Here is a 20,826-nt window from a genome sequence, read left to right on the forward strand (position 1 = left end):
TTTTTCAGCTGATTCCCTGTTCCACGAAGCAAAGAGACATCTGGGAATATAAGGATTATTATATATATGTTACATAGCAATTTCTTTTTAAACAGTGGCTGGATTTACCTTCATTTTCTTATGAGACCAGTTTGTCTATGCTAGCACTCATGTGTGAAGATGTAGGTAGCATCTCACATTCCACACTGCATGTTTGGTTTTTTTTAACCATGCAAATTTCCCACCTATCAAAGTAATTTGCAAAGGTAATTTTGTTTCTACTCATCTATTACAATAAATCAGTGAATAAATAAATTATAATGCAGCAATTAAATGTATAATGAGATGGGCAACAACTATTAATAAATGCAGAGCTAGTTGCCCAAAGGTGAACAGACTTCCCCTCTCTTCTTACAAGTCAGGTAATGATCTTTCTATGATCGAGAAACAAGCAGCTGCTAAACATGTAAATGAAACCAAGGGATATATGAGTTCACACTATAATACTGTTCTTCAGCCTCATTATTATTGTTACATTATCGGTTCTTCTGTGACTTTTCCTCTGAATATTTAAAGACAGGGAGGGATATGCAATTATTTTTAAACATCTTTCTGCCAAATGACTGACTGAATGAACCCAACCATGTTGCTGAGGAGTTGGCTCCCTTCAGTAACCTAACTGGTACAGCACAGCTGAGTTTTAACCAGTAGAGCTATTACAAAACCAGTGCTGATCTGCAGGATAATTCAAAAATTCTGAAATTTCATGGAGGATAGAAGCTCCTTTAAAAAGAAATCAGCATTATTAAATATCTAATCTGAGCAGAATTATAGAAGAAGGGTATAAACTAGTGTATCTTCTAATTTTAAAAATGACTGTGAATTGTAATATTACTGGTGCTCTCAGTAGTTGATACTGCTATAAGGAAAAAGCAGAATGATCTTAATACCTTTTTGCTCCTAAATTCTTCCTCCTGTAGTAGGTATGCTTGAGAATGCTTCATATTTCCTCAATTTCCATCTATCCTCAATATTTTTGTCTTATTCAAAGTTAATTGTCAGAGAGTTATCATTTCATTGTAACACCTTTTATAACACACACCTCTCCGTGTGTGTGTACCCACATATAATCTTTACCTCCTGAGATCACATTATTCAAAAAGTTTGTTTTTAAAGGAATGATTGATACATTTGGTTTTGCCCAAGTCTGAGCTGACTCTGGCACACCATTAACGTGGGGCTGAGGAGACACAGCATTGCCCAGAATATCAAGTTTTTATCTGAAACTTTCTTATATTTAGAAGAGTACAGATTTCCCTCCCACCCCCCATTCTGTTTGACAATTTCAAGGGCAGCAGTTGGCAGAGAACTCAATGAAGCTACTGTGGTTGATTTATTGTAATAGATGGCAGGAAACAGAATTATCTTAGCAAATTAGTTTGGCTGATAGGAAAGCTGGCCAGCAGATAAGAGGCAGTGCTGATGTCTGACCTGACCTGCACATGCTTCTGGCGGAGTTTCACCAATTCACAGCTGAGGATGAGTTGCTGCACTCAACACTAAACAGAAAGTGCTCAGGAAGAGCAAACAAGCCCAGACATGTCCAGGAGCTCCACACAGTGTGCTCCCTGGAAGCACTGCCCTTGAGACTGTCCAGCTGCCCTGCAGTTTCTGGGTAAGGTGAGAAATATTAGCTGATCCATTTATCATTTTTATACAGTTCAGACACTTGGCAGGAGGCTGTTTCACAGAAGAAGCTGGACAAGTTTTTCAACTTGCATACTGCAGTCCCAGAAGTTCAACTGTATTTATTAACCCTAATGAAATGATTTCTTTGGCTTTACACTGCTGCACCTACCTGCCTCTTTACACCCCCCAGCAAGCAGCATGAGGGGACCTGTGGCAGTCGGGTGACCTGTGAAGCTTTTACTAAAGGTAAATATAAGGGTCTTTCACGCAGGCAAAAAAAAAGCATCTAACTCTCCTCCAACACTATCTACTCTCACTCTTTCTGTTTATACTGGAGAAAGCAGAACTCTCAAAGCCTTTAATAAGTTCACAGTATATGCCATTTAGCAATGAATGCACAGTTGAAGCAAGAGCTTGCCTGCCATACTTCATCTTGCCATAGCTCCCTGGAGCACGATAGCAAGGGTGGGAACTGTAGGACAAAAGCCTTCAGGTGACATTACTGGCGCTTTGCTGTACAAGGTGTTCAGAAGATGTTTTTAAAGTGGGCATTAGATGTGCCTTCAGCTTTATGTTGGGCTGCTGAGGAAGGCATGAACAATTTTTCAGTGCAAACTGTAACTTTGCCAGCAGACCCCAAAGGATCCCCCTCCAGAAACTGACAGTTTTAATATCCTTCCTCCTTTAGAAGCAATTGCCTCCCATGCCCTGGGACACCCATAATTGGTCAGAGATGCTGACTGACCTCACAGACAAAAATTTTGGAATTTAGTGGAGCAGTTAATTTTCTGTACCAAGTCCCCCATAAGCTCAAAAATGCAGAGCTGTGGAAGAGGGAGTCCTGATCCCTGCAGATATTGGTGTCCGTGGGTGGCCAAAGCCTTGACACATGTGGGCCACCTGGAGTAACATATTTATCAACAGTGTGTAGGGATGAGTTTTGCATTCCTTTGATTAGTAGCATTCATCCTGTCTTTGCAGAGGCCAGGAATCCTGCTAAGCTCCTACAGTCAGAACCAACAGCCACCTCTTAGTTCTTATGACGAGTGTGAGGAAATTAAATTATAAACATGGAGAGAAATACAATGATAAACATTGGGGGGAGGGAAATGAACCCTTTCTGCAAGGTAAGAACTCAGTGATAAATAGATCTGTGCATATTTCCCAACCTCATTCCTCACTTGCCAAGTCTGATGCTATTTTCATTAGGCCATGTTACCATACATGTCATTTTATACAAAGGTGCAGTATATCACAACTGGAGGTTGAGGTGCTTGTAGTGAACACAAATGAGCTTGTAATGGTCCATCTGCTTTGATTTTATTTAGTGATCCCTCAAGGGCTGGGAGCTAGAGTGAGAATAACAATGCTTCAACCCATCTGCTATTGTAGTACCAGCTCCAGTTGAATTATCACATGTTCTGAGTGGCTGGCATATGCTGTGACATAAAGCCACAAGAAAGTGTTGCTCTCCAGCTGTTGTGTTGACAAATACTTTTCAGCCAGTCATTAAGTTCAGCTCAATAACCAGGCGGAAACTGTAGCTAAAAGTTGATTATTATTTTATTTTATTTTAAGCATTAGAAATCACTAGTATAATATATTTTATTTAAAAATGTGTCACTAAGGGCACACATTGTATATGAGCTCTAACAATAAAAAATTCTCTGTGATGCCCATAAATTTTCGTGTTATAGGATTGGATGGGCATCTCTGTAACTGACAGTGTAAATCTTAGTAATGAGACTATGGCTAACCTTGTTTGAGCAGCAGCACATCTGAAGCTGTGTACGTATAAACTTGCTGGCTTAGTGGTGTTATGGGCCATGAACATGCCTCAGAAGGATTGTGATCTGAGGTCCCATGCAATGATGGATAACTAGATTGTCTTTAAATTGAGGAGGAAAGCAAGGAGAGACCCACGCAGAGACGTGTACCTTGTGGATGCAACAGGTTCAGATGGCATTGCACCTTATCTGGGCTGCAAAGTGTGGTTGCTAAAAGTGGCCACTTATTTGGCCTTTATTGCCTCTTCCACTGTTGGCAGCTCAGGACACTCTGGAGACACCCTAATTTGTGCCCACACAGGCCATTTGCTTCAGAGCAGTCTTAAAAGAGTATTTGTGGCTCTCTGCTGACTATAGATTGTCCCTTTCACCTTGTCCTCTCAGGGCTACTGTGGGTAGGGAATCCACCACTGTGTCTGGGAATAAATAAAATGCATTTCCCACAGATTCAAAGGCTGATATACAGACAGATGTATGTCAGAGATGTGAGGTCCCCTGCAGGGGCTAATGTTCTCTCTTTCTGTAGATATCTCACCGAGGTACGGCACACACCTTTTGGGCACTGCCCACCATCCAACAGACACATGTTCAATGAGAACAGAGCAAATCAAATCTGTTCTTGATATTCAAGAACACTCTCCAGAATACTCATCCCTAGTCCGAGCCATCCCCACGTGGGTGGGGAAGGGGCTGGTGAGGGGTTACAACCAGAAGACACTGAAGGATGATGCTGAGCCTCGACTGCTGCCGCACCCCAGGAAAGCCGGGCGGGCTCTCCGGAGCATGGATGGCTCTTGTGTGCTTCTGTTACCCACTGCATTAGGGATTCAGTTCTTAAGTATGACTTAGGCTTGTATTTTGCCTCAGAAAAACAATAGGCACTGTTCATACTGAAGCATTTCAGTTCTAGAGGTTTATATTTCCTATTGTACCCAAAGACCTGTGGGTGCCAGCTGTCACTGGTGCTGCCATTGTATTATGATCCCCTGGCTAGTGCAGGAATTGTTGATTACGTTGCCTTTTGAATCCGTTGATTACCATGAATAATAGGCCAAAAAGGCTGTCAGCGTTTTGACTTTAACTATAACTGTTACAATTAATTATGGGTTTAATTAGCATATATGCCTAGCAGTAGAGAATATAATACTTCATGGGTAACAGATGATTCTGCAGCTGTAACATAAAGTGTGATACAGGTTGGGGTACAGATAGTTATTAATAAATGGCTTCTATTGTTTGAGGTCCTTATTTATACAAATTAGCAGGCACGACATAATCAAGCCAAACTGTATAATTTATAATAATTGATTTCATTTTGACTGACCACCAGTCGGCCTACTACATGCCCTCAGAAGAAAAATAGCCCTATTAGGATAAGTTTAATCCTAAACATAGCTAATGAATCCTATTACTTTAAGGTCATATTTGAAGCTTTTGTTAATTGTCAGAACCATTTTAAATTGATTAGAGTTAAATTAAATCAATGTAATGTTTAGAAAAACAATATTTCTAATGGATGAGGCCAAGCTGACCTCGAATAAACATATTTATCAACCGATTTCAGTGAATGAGAAGGCTAGCAGCTGGGCTCATAATTCATGATTGTCTATAATATGGGAAATGTCACTATCTAGGCCATTAATTATGTCAGGTAATAAATCTGTTGCTCACAGTTGAGCATTTGCCAGTTGGGGTAACAATCCCCTCAGTAAGGTTATGATGTTTAGAGACTCTCTCCTCTCCTAAACCCACACTTTATAGTAGCAGAACAACTGCGTGAAACTTTAGTGGGAATGAATGTGGTGTTTCCATAATTGTGAATTACCTGACAACATGCCAGACTGTGATAACTTAGTATGGAATTGTCATTTGAAATATCAAGGGTGTTCTATGAGGAAAAAGTTTTGCCTCACTATATAATGTTTCCCAAGCTAGAGACAGGAGCAGCTATTAATAGTTCTTTGCAGACCTCTACTAAGAGACTGATTTCACTAAATATATTGTGTGGCAAAATGTACAGTGATGATAGAAATAATTGTTTTGCACAAGCTTGAGAAATTCAGAATGGGTTGACATGAACTAGGTTACATAATGTTTCACAGGTAGTGATGGGTACAGTTTAATACAACAGGATACAGGAAAAATGATACACAGAAGTAGGATCAGTTTAAGGTTAATCATGCATTCATCAGCTTAGGAAAATGTCTGGCATTATTGCAGACAAATGACAAAAAACATCTGCTCCCTGTTCAATATTTTGTCAAAGAAAAACAACAAAGATAAACTCAATTTTCCTAAAGTAAGGGTGAGGAAATAGTATAAAAATGACATAGAATTCATGAGAGAGAGAGAGAGAGAGATAAATTCTCTTTTATATCGTATTATCACAGAAGAAAAGACAAGTATAAGTAATGTAATACAATATTTCTATTGAAAAAGAGCATGATAAGTGATGAAAAGTTCACTAAATTAAAAAGAATCTGGAACAGATCAAAAAGATTTCTACCATTTTTTGAGGTGCTTTACTCATTCCCTAGAACTAGCCTTTCCATGTTGCAGGTCAATACAAAATGCTGTGTTCTGGTCAGCACACTGAAGTGATGCTGTGTCTGCAGTGGGTGAAGCATTCTCTTACTGCAGACTGTCCTGCTTTTGGAGCATCAGCTGGTTTTGTATTTCAGGCTCAGCCATAAGCTTCAACACTGAATTTGACCATTAGCCCTGAACAGTACTAATAAATGGTCATATCCCGATAATATTAATGAAAAGTTAATATAGTTGATCAGTCTTAGATTTTGAACATGCAAGGTACCATGTACTAGTAGGTACACACTGCACTTGCCTGTACATGATCAACATTTTGCTTTCATAAGTTAGATATGTCTTCATTGAATCACATCAAATAATTCTGAACAGCCACAAGTATGTTGTGAACTGGCCTTTTTTTGCCTTAAGTGTCCAAACAGCTTCATAAAAAGCAGTTGTGAAAATAAGTACTCAAATGCAAGTCATAAGCTTACATACATTGTGAACAACAAGAGTCTTTAAGTCAAAGTAGTTTCCTATGAGAAGAAGAAAATACAGATGCTTTCTAGGTTCCCAAACAAAGCACAGCATCTTCACTAAAAAGGTCCTGCCAGCAGTTCCATGGACAGACACTTATGTCATAGGAAATAAGAAATATAACTAGAAGTCATCTGTCAGGATGAGACCCTTCATATGAAGCACTTAGAACACCAACCCATGGACAGGATGCCTTGGTCTCTGCTGCTCCTCTTACAGAGGCTACAGGCAAGTCTCAGTCCCACATTTGCTCTCTCCTGATGGGAAATGCTTTAGTTCACACTGTTCAGCTTCCCTCTGGGGGCTGCTCTGCCTGTGTGTTTGCTGTGCAAGAGCTGATGCAGTCGAGCACAACTCATCCCAGTGGGTAAAATCCAGCATTGCTTTCTGTTTGGGCCAGACTTACAATAAGCTATTTGTGTTACTGAGAATAAGACAAGCCATACTGAAAGAGAAATTTACCCTAACACACACAAATTTCATTTACAGTGGGTTGAAGCTGCCACTTGACTTCAAATTTCCGGTAGATACTTACTTTGCAGATACTACTTGCAATTAAGCATTTAAATAGGAATTGGTTCCATTTGTACATAACTTATCAGCAGCTTTGGAAATATATGAGAAAATCAAACCCTCAGCTGCAAAAGAGTGCACTGGAGAGCAGCTTTAGGAAATTAAGACAATTTTTGTGTGTGAGACAAAGAATAAGAGACTGTGTTTGTATGGGTGTGTATAATTACTATTTCATTTCTTGGGTAAAACCTCTGTGTGTGTGTGTGTGTGTGTGTGTGTGTGTGTGTGTGTATGTGTCCCTTCCTTTATGGCAAGGAAAATTGCTCTTCTAACCTGTCTTCAAAATGTAATAACTTTACTTGCAACCAACCACTGTAGACCTGGACTGGACTCTGAATTATTACTGTGAGTTGAAACATTTCTTTAACAAAACTGAGTCCTTTAATATCCCCCATCTCTGTTATTAGATGGACGAATGAATTTTACTTTGAACATAACATGTGGCATTGTCTGAAAATTGCCGGTATGAACTGAAGTTGGCAGGTATTTTCTTGCTCTCCTCGTCAGTGATTGCCATTTATTATATGTTGCACCTTTATCTGTCAAATACCGCAGAGCGCTATATTGATTTGTGTCTGCCGCAAAGCAAAGGTCACTTTGATCAACATACTACAAAACCAGAAAAAGTAGGGTTCTGACATTTCATTACCTGGGAAAAAAAGGACTAAAATAAATAAGAATATGTTTGAGAACAGAGCACTTCAATATCACAGTGTGCAGTAACTGTAATTAACAAAAGAACTGCTCTATTGAGGTTAAAGAGAAAAAAGAGAAGGCAGGTTTTCTTCCAGGGACTATTCTTTACATGACTGATTCTGTAACACTACAGCTGTGATCTTACTGAAGGGTTACATTCATTACAAATCAAATACCTTTGCTTCTCAGATTCAGACTTTTAATGAGCAATAAACTTGGGAGCTCTTTAGGAATTGGGCAAGATTTTATAAAACTTTTAATTTTGACTACAAACCCTAATGAGATTTGGGAATTCTTGTGTACACTCAGATGAAGACATGGTCCCTACTTTAAGAATGTAGTCTGAAGAGATAAAACAAATCACAGGAGAAAGACCTGGACCCACTGAGACATGCTGCATGCCCCAGGACCACAAGGAGTGAAAGGAGGAGCCAGAAATTAAATCTGTCTCTCCATTTTCTAATTCTAGTTCCCAAGAACTTGACTGTCTTTCAGAACTAGCACAAATGGTTTGGAAGGGAAGTGGTGCTGCAGGTAATCTAGTCTTTCTTCATGCCCTGTGTCCATTGGGCACCCCCTACACATTGTTTCACTGGGATCAGCAGACACTTCTTTGCACGGTGTAAATAAAATGGAATCAACATTTCTGTGGAAATTTTTCATTCTTGCAGAAACTTCTGTTTTACATTTTGGGAATCTGCTTTTAAAATCAGTGTAGTTCCCCATCCCTTTCCCAGGAGATCCTGCAAGAAAAATCCTGTCATTTTTTTTTTTCATAAAGCACCTAATAGTTTTCCTAATAAACATAATAATTTTGCATGTTTTTTTCCCATGCAGCACCTTGATGCCCTCAGTCTGGATCTGGTAATTCACATCCCTGTTTTTTCTAAACAGAAAAGTGAACATGTGGTCTCACAAGTACTACTGCTCTACCTGAACAGAGGCAACAAAATGGCCAGGTTGCTTTCCTGTCATCACTGCTGGGAAGTTTTCTTTTTTCTGGCTTCATGCAAAGTGTTCAGTTCTTCACCTGAAGTCACATTTGCATTGAAACACAGTTACACCTGGGAGCTCTGCTATATCTATAATCAGTAGGGTGCCCATCACAGCTTGCATGGCATATGGCAGTGCTTATCATGTCAATAACAAAGTCTGAATAATGCAATTCTTGGTTGTAATTATCTTTTATTATTATCAAGGGTCATTCCTGGCCTCTTCATCCTTTCATCTCGTGTGGAATTTTGGGCTTCCTTAATAATTAAATAGCCAGTGTGATTGAATTAGCCAATTAGCTCTGCCTGAAGGGATGAGCACTGATCCAAACAAAGGGCTTGATTCCACAAACTTGTTGCTGTGAGGGAGAGTCTTGCAGGGAGCTGGCTGGCAATAGCAGACTCCTAGGACTTGGCAAACCTGATCCCAGTTAATTTGCAATTATTAGACCAGGTAAAAATTTCCATTTGGATACCCTGCTACTACGAAGTACTGCTTATCAAGCATGAAACTTCCCATAGGGTTGTTTGTTTTTATTAAAAATAATGTGTTTGAAAAAAAATCAGAGGTTGCTATACAGTGTTCTGCTGTTATCATTTTTTTCTCAGAGTCATATTGTAATTTAAGATTTGTAAATTTTAAACTTGTAAAATTTAAAATGGGAACATATCCTTTTAACACTAAGAGAGGAGTCCTGACTGCCCTAGGTATTGGAAGAGTACTGCCATAAAATCCTGTATCACAGAAAATGTCCCACTAATAAAAAAATTAGATACTGTGTTCAACAGCTACTTCAGTGAGACAATGTATGTTCCCTAATCCTAAACCACAGATTAAAATCCCACAGGGCAACAGGGCTGTGCATCTCTTAAGTATCTGTGCCTGAAAGGCACATTGGAAATGTATGCAAATACAGCTCATCTCCATCCTGCTCCACTGCTCTCACTCCCTTTTTTCCTCCCTTTATCTTGACATGTTTACTGTTTCTTCTACACTGTGCTTCACTGAATAGCAGATCAAACTTCAAAGCAACTTTTAGTTTGAAATTTGTTTCCAAGCTCCTAAGCTATTCTTTTTCTGACAGCAGTGGATAAGAAATTGTCACTACCACTGGTGACATGTCATCGGGAGATACAGGAATAACAGATGGGCAGCAGTGAGATAACAGGAAGTAACTTCTTTAAAAGATTGTGTTGACATCATCAACCATGAGAGCAGAGGTAGAATGACCCCCAGAAGGGAATCCAATCCGCTCAGATCTTTCTGACTCACAGGTGTTTTTTCTTATTTATTTTCATACACAGATCATATTGGATTTAAAATTGTTTGAAGTTTTAAAACAACTGTGTTAGAATTAATAGTAACTATTAATAGGGATTAAGAACAGGATGAATGGATTTAGCCACTAACTTGAGTGTTTTGAATTATACCACTAAAATGATAAAATTATCATAAATGATAAAATGATTGCTGATGTAACTGGCGTAACCGAATGCCATTAATAAGAGTCAAGAATCCTTGATTGCAATGTGAGATCAATGGGTTATGACATTTTGATGTCAGGCTGATGGATCTGACTTTCTAAATGAAGAATGATTGATTATGACTCCTCAAAAGTGTGGCTCATTATCAGCAACTCTTGACACCAACTATATATAACACCCATTATGGTGTGTCAAAAGTCTTTTCTTTGGGTGGGTGGCCATGATTTCTGAGGAAATTAATTGTTCTGATTACTGCAAGATATTATAGTATATTACCTAAAACAAAATAGTGCCTGGTAGCTACAGGGAAAGCACCACAGAGGCCAAGAAAAGACAGGGATTTTTTAGCCCTTAGTGCATTTGGCATATAACAGATGGTCCACAAGCCTGTAAGAAACCTGTTCTTTCTGATGGCAGTAAGAAAATTATATAAAGCACAACATGGGCTTCATTTTCTGCACTTTACAAAAGTCTATGAATTTTTCTTCTAAACTGGGAATGACACAGACCCGTAGGAAAACAGATTTCTTGATTTCAAAGAGGGCTGCAATAGTGCTAATTACTTTTGAAAGTCCCCTGCTATGCTGCACTTCGTATTTTAAATTTTAAAAAGATGCAACAGTATTTTATTTACAGTACATTTCAGTCCAGTTCAAAGTTTTGCTCAAGGGTGTAAACTCCATTGTGTAAAATGGTTGTACAGTGGGTAACATGGACACTGTCATGGAGTGTACATTAATGCAGAGCATTGTTATGGTAATAAAGTAATGCCTGAACTGCCTGGCCCAATACCCCATTCTGTACTGAGCACTACTTTTGAAAGAAGTTGATCTCATGAAAGAAATTTTTAAAAGATATATTAAATGTGGTCTGTTCATCATTACATGGTGTTTTATTGTCTCCTTCAGAATTCTTGGAAAAGCTCTGAGCCACTGAAGGAAAATCAGTCACAGTAGAAATTTTTGCCACAAGGTCTGACAGAGTGAAAACAGAAAACAGCCGGGAAGAGACAGATTTATCTAAGGAGGCAGAGTGCCCAACTGCCCTCTGCTACTAGCTTCTGAATCACTAGATGCAGGATTTAAAGGATTTCAAACAGGCATTTCAAACCACTTCAAACCACCACATTTAACATTATATTAATTTGGCTTGGGGGACATCATAATGTATTGACTTCCCATCTAGAAGACTAAGACATTAGACAATTACAAGCTCAAGAATATCACTAATTCTGCCAAGTCTTGCCACTTGTTTTGTCTCCCAAAGGACAAAGAATACAGAAAAAGCTCCATACTGAGAAAATTACCTTTTTTACAAAAAAAAAAAAAAAAGGCAAAAATTAAAGGAAAAACTATTGTGAATAAATATTCTTTTAAAACAGTGAAGGATCTGCTGAAAAAGAATTTCTTTCCCCCTACTGGAAAAGAGTTGGTGTCTGGCTGAAATAAGGTGTAAATTCTTTCAGGAAGGGATTCACTTTGGAGTGCTTCTAGTAGGAGTTGGACTTTCACCTGTGGATCAGTTTTGGAATAGTCAAGTCTTAAAAATAACTAACAATTACTTAATAAATAGTCCCTATTACCAAATTCCTCTCTTCTTTGGAAGGTCAGTGAATTCTTAAGCAAACCACGATGCAGGCACACCTGGAGTTCATATGCCAGGATGGTGCTTGAGAGGTGGTGATTTCCAGCACTTGCTGCCATTTCCTACTACTAAATAAGACATCTCTGCTGGTTTTGTGAAGGAATATGAACATATATGGTATTGACTAATCCATGAGTCACAATTTGCTCCTGCTCTGAACCAGGCCCAAACACACACAGACAGCTCTGTTACACTTTGATCTGTCCTTGGTTTATGTCTGCACTGAGTGGGGCAAATGATTACAGTGGAGATCTACCCTGGATCTCTGTTGCTGGAACATCACCAGCCAGCAACATCCAGAGTTTCAGTTAGTATAAATCCATATAATTAAGAGCTAGTGTTTTCAGGAGAACAATTGCTTGGCACTTTATCAGATCCTAAGAAATTTCCTGATGTTACATCACCATATCATTGCAGAGAAATCCTAGTAAGCAAAGACTGGATCAGGGCCTAAGTGCCAATTTGAAGTCATAGCACTCTAGGCTGTGGGTTTTTTAATTCAGTTTCTTTTGTGGGAAAAGAAAAAAAAAATTGCAAAATCTGCCCACATGCGGTAGATTTGATGTGATGAACAGCTCATAATCTGCAAACTGAAGCCTTCTAAGCAGATAATCAATTACTGAATTTAAACCAAAATTTTTCTTCATCCTTAGTGGAGAAGTCTGGTACAATTTAATGGTGATGCTACAGAATATTAATAGTGGGTTCACGGAAATTGCCCTGTACATCTACAGACTTCACTGTTGCATGTTGTCCAGCTGTGGCAGTATGAATGCTTTGTAGAAGAGAACACTGTTCTCCATAATTTTTACAGAGAGAGAGAGACTGAATCTGTTTACAGCAGCCCCAACACTGGAGCTCCTGGAGAGCTGCAGAGAGCCTGTGCTCCCCCAAGAGCATTTGCAGGCTCCTCTCACACCCCTCCCCAGCACATCCCTTTGCTTCTCTGGCTCCCAAACCTTCCCCTGAGGGGGTACATCCCCTGATGCCTGCTGTCACAGGGTGCACAGTCCTTCTGGAGCTGTATTTGTAGCTGGTATTTTGCTTAAGAAGTCCCTGAGACAATGACAAAATCCTCCACATAATTTGCTAAAATTCAGCCACATGTCGTTTCTCCACGATTGCTTCCCTTCCAGCTGCTGCATATTAATTTTTAATTATTTAGTATTTCTCCTTTTTGGTTTTACCTTCTCTGGAATGCTTCTGTATGTTTTTTTTATTCTGCAAAATCAATTAATCAATAGTCAATGAAGTGTCTGAAATGGCTGGTCATTAAGGGGTGTAGCAGGGCTGTTTGAGTTGAGCTCACTAATATACAACCAAATCTGCCTGATGCCACCTGCTGAAAAGAGGGCAGAGCTTATCATATATGCTGAGCATCACTGGAGACACTGTGGAGATACTTTCTAGAGAATAAGACGACTTCAGAGAAGAAGACAACTTCATGTACTGCTCAGACTGTAAAACATACAGAAGAAAAAAAAATAAAAGCCACCTACTACTGTTAAAGTTTGGGGTTTTTTTTTAATATTTTTCTCCATAACTATTCCAGTTTCTTCAATTAATATGGTGCATTTGCAAATGATAGTTTGGTTTTTTGCATTACTTGATGGCTATCTACTTGGCATATATATGCTACAGCTTAGCAAACAGAAAACAAAAAAATAACCTGTGCACAAAAATGCACATCAATGGATTTTTAGCATGATGTGTAGGTTTAATAGTTATGAAAGCAGTAGTTCAATTATATGATTCTGTAACTGGGTTCCACAGAGCACTCCTGGTCCATGAAGCTGTATGGCATTACTTACCAGGGACACCAAGGAATATGTTCATTCCAAGTCAGCTGTGTGCACACACAGAGGGCAGAGATACTGAAAGATGAACAGGGAGGTGCAGCTTTAGATCACGGACATTTTCATGGCAATTTATAGATTCACAAACATCCAAATGCAGGACCAAGTCTAAGTTTCTAGACAAGTAAGGCTGGCTTGGTACTGTATTCCAAGTTCATTGTGCTTTCCAGTATGAAGTATCCTTATATGTGCCAGTAAATTTTAATAAAGGCAGATTTAGAAAAATCCCAAGTCCTCAGCTTATTGAGTGAGGATATCACTCCTAGACACCCAGTTACCAATTTTAGGATGTATTTGGTTCTCAAACTTCCAGGGAAATATGAGCTCAGCTACTTTGATCTGCAGAGCACTTGGGACAATTACCTTATTGCCTTATTCATTCCTGTAAGGTGTTAACCCAGACACCAAGGAATGGTAATTTAGATATCACGAGGAGTTATTGAACTCCTCAGGTAAGAAAGATCTGTTCAATTTGCTGTGAGTGACATCTCATCTTAGTGTCACAAGGGGGTGATAGCTGGATGATAATGCCACTTACTTGTTTCTTCCCCCATCAAAAAGAAGAAAAACCTAGCAACACAGGAAAGTTCCAAGCAAAGTATCACAGTCATTTGTTATATTAATGATTATCTTTTATTTTTCAGACTGTAAGAATGTTTTAGTCTTGGTGCTGTACAACTGAGGAACTAAAGATGACCCTTTCTTCAAAAAGCTTTCAAAGAAAAACTGTGGTAGCCACAGAAAGATGGACTAATGCAGTCCTGGTCAAAATAGTAGTCTGTGAGTTAAATTTTTGCTCATTTGCATGGCATAAAATGAGTGTCAGTTCTGATTAATTGGGCTTGGTTTGAAAGCTGGAAGAGTAGCACTGCCAGCATGAGTTGGAGAGCAAGTCAAAGATGGGATAGAGCTGACTAATTATCACAAGAGCTGGCGACAAACAGAAGATTCTCCTATGCAGCAAAGAAGTTCCTGCTCTCTCCCCATCCTGATTCCCATATTTTATTAAGATGAGGGTCTGAAGAAATGAAGAGTAGTAGTATCTTCAATAAAAATATAAAGCTCTTGTGAATATAACTGGAAAAGGCTTTCACCACTGCACTGATGAAGTAATCTGAAAGGAGTGCTGCTTCTCAAAGAGGCAAAGTTAATTGTAAGATCTGGAGAAGGAGGCCAATTTCAGTTTTAGGACATAAAACTTATTCCATGAAAATTCCTTCTAGGCACTTATTCAGACCAATGAAGAGGCAAAAAAGTAGTCCATGGACTACTACTTAGGCCATCACTTGAGTGTTTCAAGGCTATAACTTAGAGATGTGATTTTCCCCACCCCCCATCCCATCCCGCAGAAAACTTGTGATTTTATGTGCTTTTTTATGCATGTATTAAACAAATGGCACAGCTGAATAGCTTTTCTTAAAAACTGGACATTCACCAAAAAGAAGTTTGCCAGCACAGACAATTAGGCTTTCTTCTTTTAACAATAGATTGACTGACTGGCACATTTGAAATGCGAGCGTATTTTTTATTCCTCCGTTCACCCTTTGAGCTGATAAACATGAACAATGGGAAACAGCTGGGACAGGAAAACATTTTAGTTTGTATTTTCAAAGCAAGCAAGAAATAAACCCATCAGTGGGAGCCAGATCACATCTTCTGCCTTAGGGGTAGTCAGCAATTGGGGGGAAAAATACGATCCATATTTTTAATCAAACATTACATATTTATTAATGTGCAGCTGGCCTATTGTGTGCATGATTTTTTTTCTTTAACGCTGTGCTGCGTCCGTCAGCCTGACATTGTTCTGTAACTGACATTACTCTATAAGGATCTGGAAATGCACAGATTTAATAGGAATCATTGAGACAATTGCTTTCTGTATTATTAGGTCTGTGTGACGTAGGTACCATCTGAAATTCAATTTTAGCAGAAAAATAAGATATTGTTCTATCAAGGCAATTTTGTGCACCTGTGATACAGTAAGAACATACACCCCCACCCTCCTATTTTCCTCCTCACTCATCTAACTTCAGGGCCATTTAATGATATGTGCCACTCTTTTGTTAAAAATGTTTGGCCAAATGTATTTTGATGCTTATTGAGATTAAACTTTCAGTACATCTCCCTGGTAGCAAAGGTTGGGCTGTTCATTAGTTGGAGGTTTGGCCTTGTCAGGTTCCATTGACTGCTGGCTAAAAGGATCACTTTATCATCATTTGTCTGCAATGGAGACAGTCTTTATTCAGCCTTGATTCCTCTGGGGTCACAGCTGTCATAACTTGGCTTGCTTTATAACGCAGACCCCAGTTTCACAATCCCCTTAGGTAATTGGCTAATACATTCAGTTTACCTTAATATAGGTAATATGTTATTTACAAAGAAATACAAGGGAAAGGAAGGGACAATATTGCTTAAAAACATCCCCCTCCTAACCTACTGCTTGGGATCAATCATTCAAAAATTATGTTAAACTCAGTTCTCATTTTGAACTCAAAAGGGAAATATACCTTTTTTCTTTTTTTCTGAGTTTTACTCTGATCCTTCTGCTGCAAATCTCTAGACCAAACCCTCAGGCCTGCTTTTCCACTGGTGAAAGTTGAGATAACTCTGCAGCTTTTGATAAGGCTCTTGGTGTTTTGGAGAATAAGGCCCTCATTTGTTCTTATTGTTCAGATCCTGTATCTAAAAGAAGTCTGGGGACTTGAGCTTGTCTTAATTTATTTTTGGGGATTACTTTGGTTTTGAGATCTATTGCAACATACTAAAAATGTTCAACACAGAATGTACAAAGATATTTCAGCACAAACAACATATTTCATGCTTTTTTGGTTCTCTTTTCTTTAGCTGTGTGAAACTGCTGCCACCATCCTTGTCATTACATAACAGGATTTTCCTCAAAAACATACCACTGCAGTGGGTGATGCAGGACATTCTCTTGCTAGGTTTAAATGGGAGCCAACACAAACAAAGGTATACTGCAATTCACAGATTTCACAGAATATTCTGAGTAGGAAGGGACCTACAAGGATCATTGAGTCCAACTCTTAAGTGAATGGCCCATACAGGTATTGAACCCACGAAACCTTGGTGGTATTAGCACCGTGCTCTGACCAGCAGAGCCAATTCCCTCCCAACACCATACTGAGAACACCATTTGCTCCACTCTCAGCCTCAGGCTTCTGGTTCATTCCTGGGACAAGCCCTAGGTATTAGCCCTCTGCCCTGCCTGCAGGAGAAGCAGGACTGACAGCCAGGGGCTGTGCAGGACTGACAGACAGACAACACTCAGGCTCCATAGATGGGAATGCTCTTTGAAAGGCGGCATCTCCTGCAGCGTCCTGGAATATCAACAGTGGAGTGAGTACATCTTCTGTGCCAACATTTTATATGCTGAAAACCACAGTTTAATTCAACTTGAAACAATAAGTTTGAGCCTAAACTTCAGGAGGAAAGTTGCATTTTCCTTTGCATTTGTGGAAGTTTGTGGAAGCTGAGATCCACACAATCCTCCCACACCTTCCTCTGCAGGAGGATCCAGACACCAAATCCTCCACACTTCACTGACTGGCTATTTCTTTTTCAAACTGTTTCAGAATGAGTGTCTTTATTTTTGAAACAAAACATATATTCTATCAGTGGCATATTCTCACAGTAGTTTCTTTCAAATTCCACTCAGTCATACCTTGTGTGTGCATTTATGCACTAGCATGTGTTGAATTTCCCAGCTAATATCTTAACTAGAAGTTGATTTTCATATAAGCTTCTAATTCAATGCCACAAGTGATTGCACTGCAATATCTTAATTACAGTTGGAGGTTGATAAGTAAACAAGCCATAATACTGTGGAAAGTTACCCTTTAAATATTAGCTTTCATATATTTTTATTACTTTTTTCACAAATATATTCTATATATGAAATTAATTCAAGATAGTTATAGAGAAAACAAATATTATATAGGGGGGAAAAAAAGCAATCAAACAACCCCACAACCCCCAGTGCAATCTTTTAAAGAATTGCATAAAAACTGGATATAAATGCCTGTTTCTATGTGTACTGCTGCACCATCCATGAAAACAGCCTTTAAGACAACTCATTTTACAAAGGGAAATGTCACTAGATATAGTGTTGATCATTAGGTGTACTACAGTGCATTCGTCTGCTTGTACCCCACTTTGATTACTATACAGCAAAGATGGCCACAAGCACTCAGAAAGTTTTATTGAGGTTTAAATCTTCATTCAAATGATGTAAAGGGGCATTGAATGAAGATTTAGAACTCTATAAAGCTGCTTGGCAGTGTCTGTGGCAATCTATGCCACATAAAAACTGAAATGCTTCTACTTTCTTATTGAAACATTTCTACTGTAATTCTTTAATATTAGGTAGCAGCCACACTGTTGGGACATTACCACATCTGGGAGCATTTCTCTTACTGAGGCATTTGCCTGCCATCAATTGTGCAGGATATTATAGAATGTACACACTGTTGATGTCTAGGACATAATGGAAGAGGAATTGTTACTGCAATTACATATTATTATGCTTTTCAGAAGATAATGTGGGTTCATTCATGTGAGTATTTTGAACTAGCAAATACCCTAATTGCTTACATGTCTGTTATAATCCTAAATCCAGTTGACATATCTGAGGTATTGTTGCATTTTAATCTGGCCACATGCACATGTACTCTTTATGATTTTCCTCTGACCTGCATGAACTGTGCAAACAAGGAACACAAGTGTCTTGCACATTGCCTTTGCAGTTTTGGTCTAAGAAAATACCCAGGGGAACAGAGAGACAGAGCACTGTAACCAAGTGCACTTTTTTCAGGAATGTAGAATTAGCCTGTGGAAGAGCAGGATAAGTGCAAATGATCTGATTATGCTGTAATGACAAATTTATGAAACGAAGAGTGTGTGCATTGTTTCAACTGTCCTTTCAAAACGTATTGGATTGACAGAGAATGTGTGGCAAATTATTCACCCATTCACTTAACGAGAAAACAAAGGGAGATGATTAAGAAACATCAGTATTCTGAAGCAGCAATCAAACTGACCCTGCCAAGGAGTGAAGAACAGCAAGCCCAGCCAAAAAGTGCTGCAGTCGTCTCGCTTTGTAGCTGCAGGTTTATGGCCAGCATTGTTTCAGGGACTCTCCTGAGGTAGCAAGCAGGGCAACAGAGATAACAGCTCGTTGCACGGGAACAGCATGGTGCCTGCGGTATTCTCGTGTTCACACTGAGTGACAGAAAACGTTTGGAGAAAAGATGTGTGCTTTTATAAATTCTTGCTTAATAATCCACTAGAGGGAGCTTATGTATAACCTCTGCTAGGCCAATTATGTCAGAGCTTGGTTTTGCATAATTGACGAAGGTAGTTATGGGGGGGGGTACCTGTTCTGCTGTTCCTTTCTCCACCTGTCACCTTGGGGCTCAGGAGTGGCATTTTTGAAGTCTCCAGTTCTAACCAAAATAGCAATTTGCTTTTTTCGAGTGGAAGCAGCATTCTTGTTGGCATTGGGTGAGATCTTCATCATCTCCAGACTCGAACCTGAGAAGGAGCAGCCACTGCTGAGTGAGGACTTAAAGCATTAGCAAGGCTTAACTTAACCTATCCTCTGTCTTTGCCTATTTCAATTCTGACTGTAAAACAATAAATCCTTTGCTATGATTCCCAAAGAAGAAACAGGCAAAATACCTGGATTGCAGATGCTGATCCCTTTTTATGTCAGCAGGACAAGGCTTTCAGCACAGTGTTTGCCTGGGAGTGCTTGCTTTCCAAGCGGAAACTCCGTATTCTTTCACTAGGAGGCAACTGGTATAAAATTTGGTGTCCTTCACAATATTTAACATGCAAACACCTTCGACTATTTCCTATAATTTTATCTAATAAAAGACAGCTCTGTCATATCAGAAATATGAACTTTAGTTCAGTAGCAGAGATGCACTTGCAATCACAATTCTTGCTGAATCTAGAGATAACACGTTTTCAAGCTACATACCCACACAGTACAGTCTACCTGAGTAGTCAGATACATTATCAAAAAGCTTATCATAAAACTTGAAATTGCTGTATCTTTTACACTCATTTTGTTGCCTTTTTTTCTTTTTTTTTTTCTGTTGGAAGAGAAAACTTATGACTACACTTCAGCTGTCACCAGCTTTCAAGGTTATACTGATAGGAATGAGAAACATATTCCTAATCTGCATACCAATGCATTGAGAATGCAAAGGCAGGCTTTTTGCCATTGAATAGATGATGATAAGGTCTTAAGTCTTTTGAATTTCTTGTGTTGTACTTGTATTATCATATGATTTCTTAAGCTAGGAATGAATATGTAAATTTCTTGCCACTGACTTGCTCCAAAATAATGGACATTACACTTGCACAGTGGCAATTCAGAGTGTAAAATTGATTAATATTTGTTTTCAAAATGACATGCAATGATGTATGGATCCTTTTACAACTTAAATTAATACTTTAAAGAGATGAATGGTCTCTACAGAGGATGTTAAAGTTCAAGCTGAAAAATTTGCATATTTATATTACAACCAACTGATAATAATTGTCGAAACAGAATGTAATGTGGTTCGTTTTTCATTTTAATCTGGTTGTACTCAAACACAGGACCTCATTAACTTCCAGCAACTAATACAGCATTATCAGTCCCCATAAAACAGGCTTGCCTTGAATTTATGAATTTCAAAGACTATTTCCAGTGGTGAATCCCTGTTAAACACTGGGTCAGTCACTAGCATGTGAACTCCATGTCATGTGCTGCAGAAGCATGAAAGTTACCTGGGAAAAGTGCTTGAGAATCCCATGGCCAGTTGCCTACTTGTTAGCTGACACCTGGAGCCAAAATTAAGGTGTGATACAGACATATTGCCTTTGATAGCTCACTCAAAGTTGGAATTTTTTGCTCTGAATGACCAAAGTCAGGAAATGTAACTTCTTCCACTTACTAGGTTAGGTAATATTCTGTTACATTAAAAAAAAAAAAAAAAAAAAAAGAGCAAGACATCTTTCCTTAAGATCTAGTTTCATAAAAGGAAAATGCAG

The 20,826-nt window shown here is 38.9% G+C and overlaps 1 protein-coding gene across 1 annotated transcript in view; it reads right to left on the reverse strand.

Moving 5' to 3' along the window:
• SNX20 (sorting nexin 20) overlaps positions 1 to 20,826 on the reverse strand; it is a 258,470-nt gene that overhangs the window by 40,371 nt on the left and 197,273 nt on the right. Inside the window, exons 14-15 of the mRNA XM_051805899.1 lie at positions 19,158 to 19,314; positions 13,720 to 13,782 (exon numbers count right to left, since the gene is read on the reverse strand). The gene's annotated coding sequence lies outside the window, so the exon portion shown is untranslated. The remainder of the gene's footprint in view (positions 1 to 13,719; positions 13,783 to 19,157; positions 19,315 to 20,826) is intronic.

This window comes from Manacus candei, unplaced genomic scaffold (genome assembly GCF_025592945.1).
Source record: "Manacus candei isolate 608988 ecotype Guabito, Panama unplaced genomic scaffold, ASM2559294v1 h1tg000065l, whole genome shotgun sequence".
NCBI lineage: Eukaryota > Metazoa > Chordata > Aves > Passeriformes > Pipridae > Manacus > Manacus candei.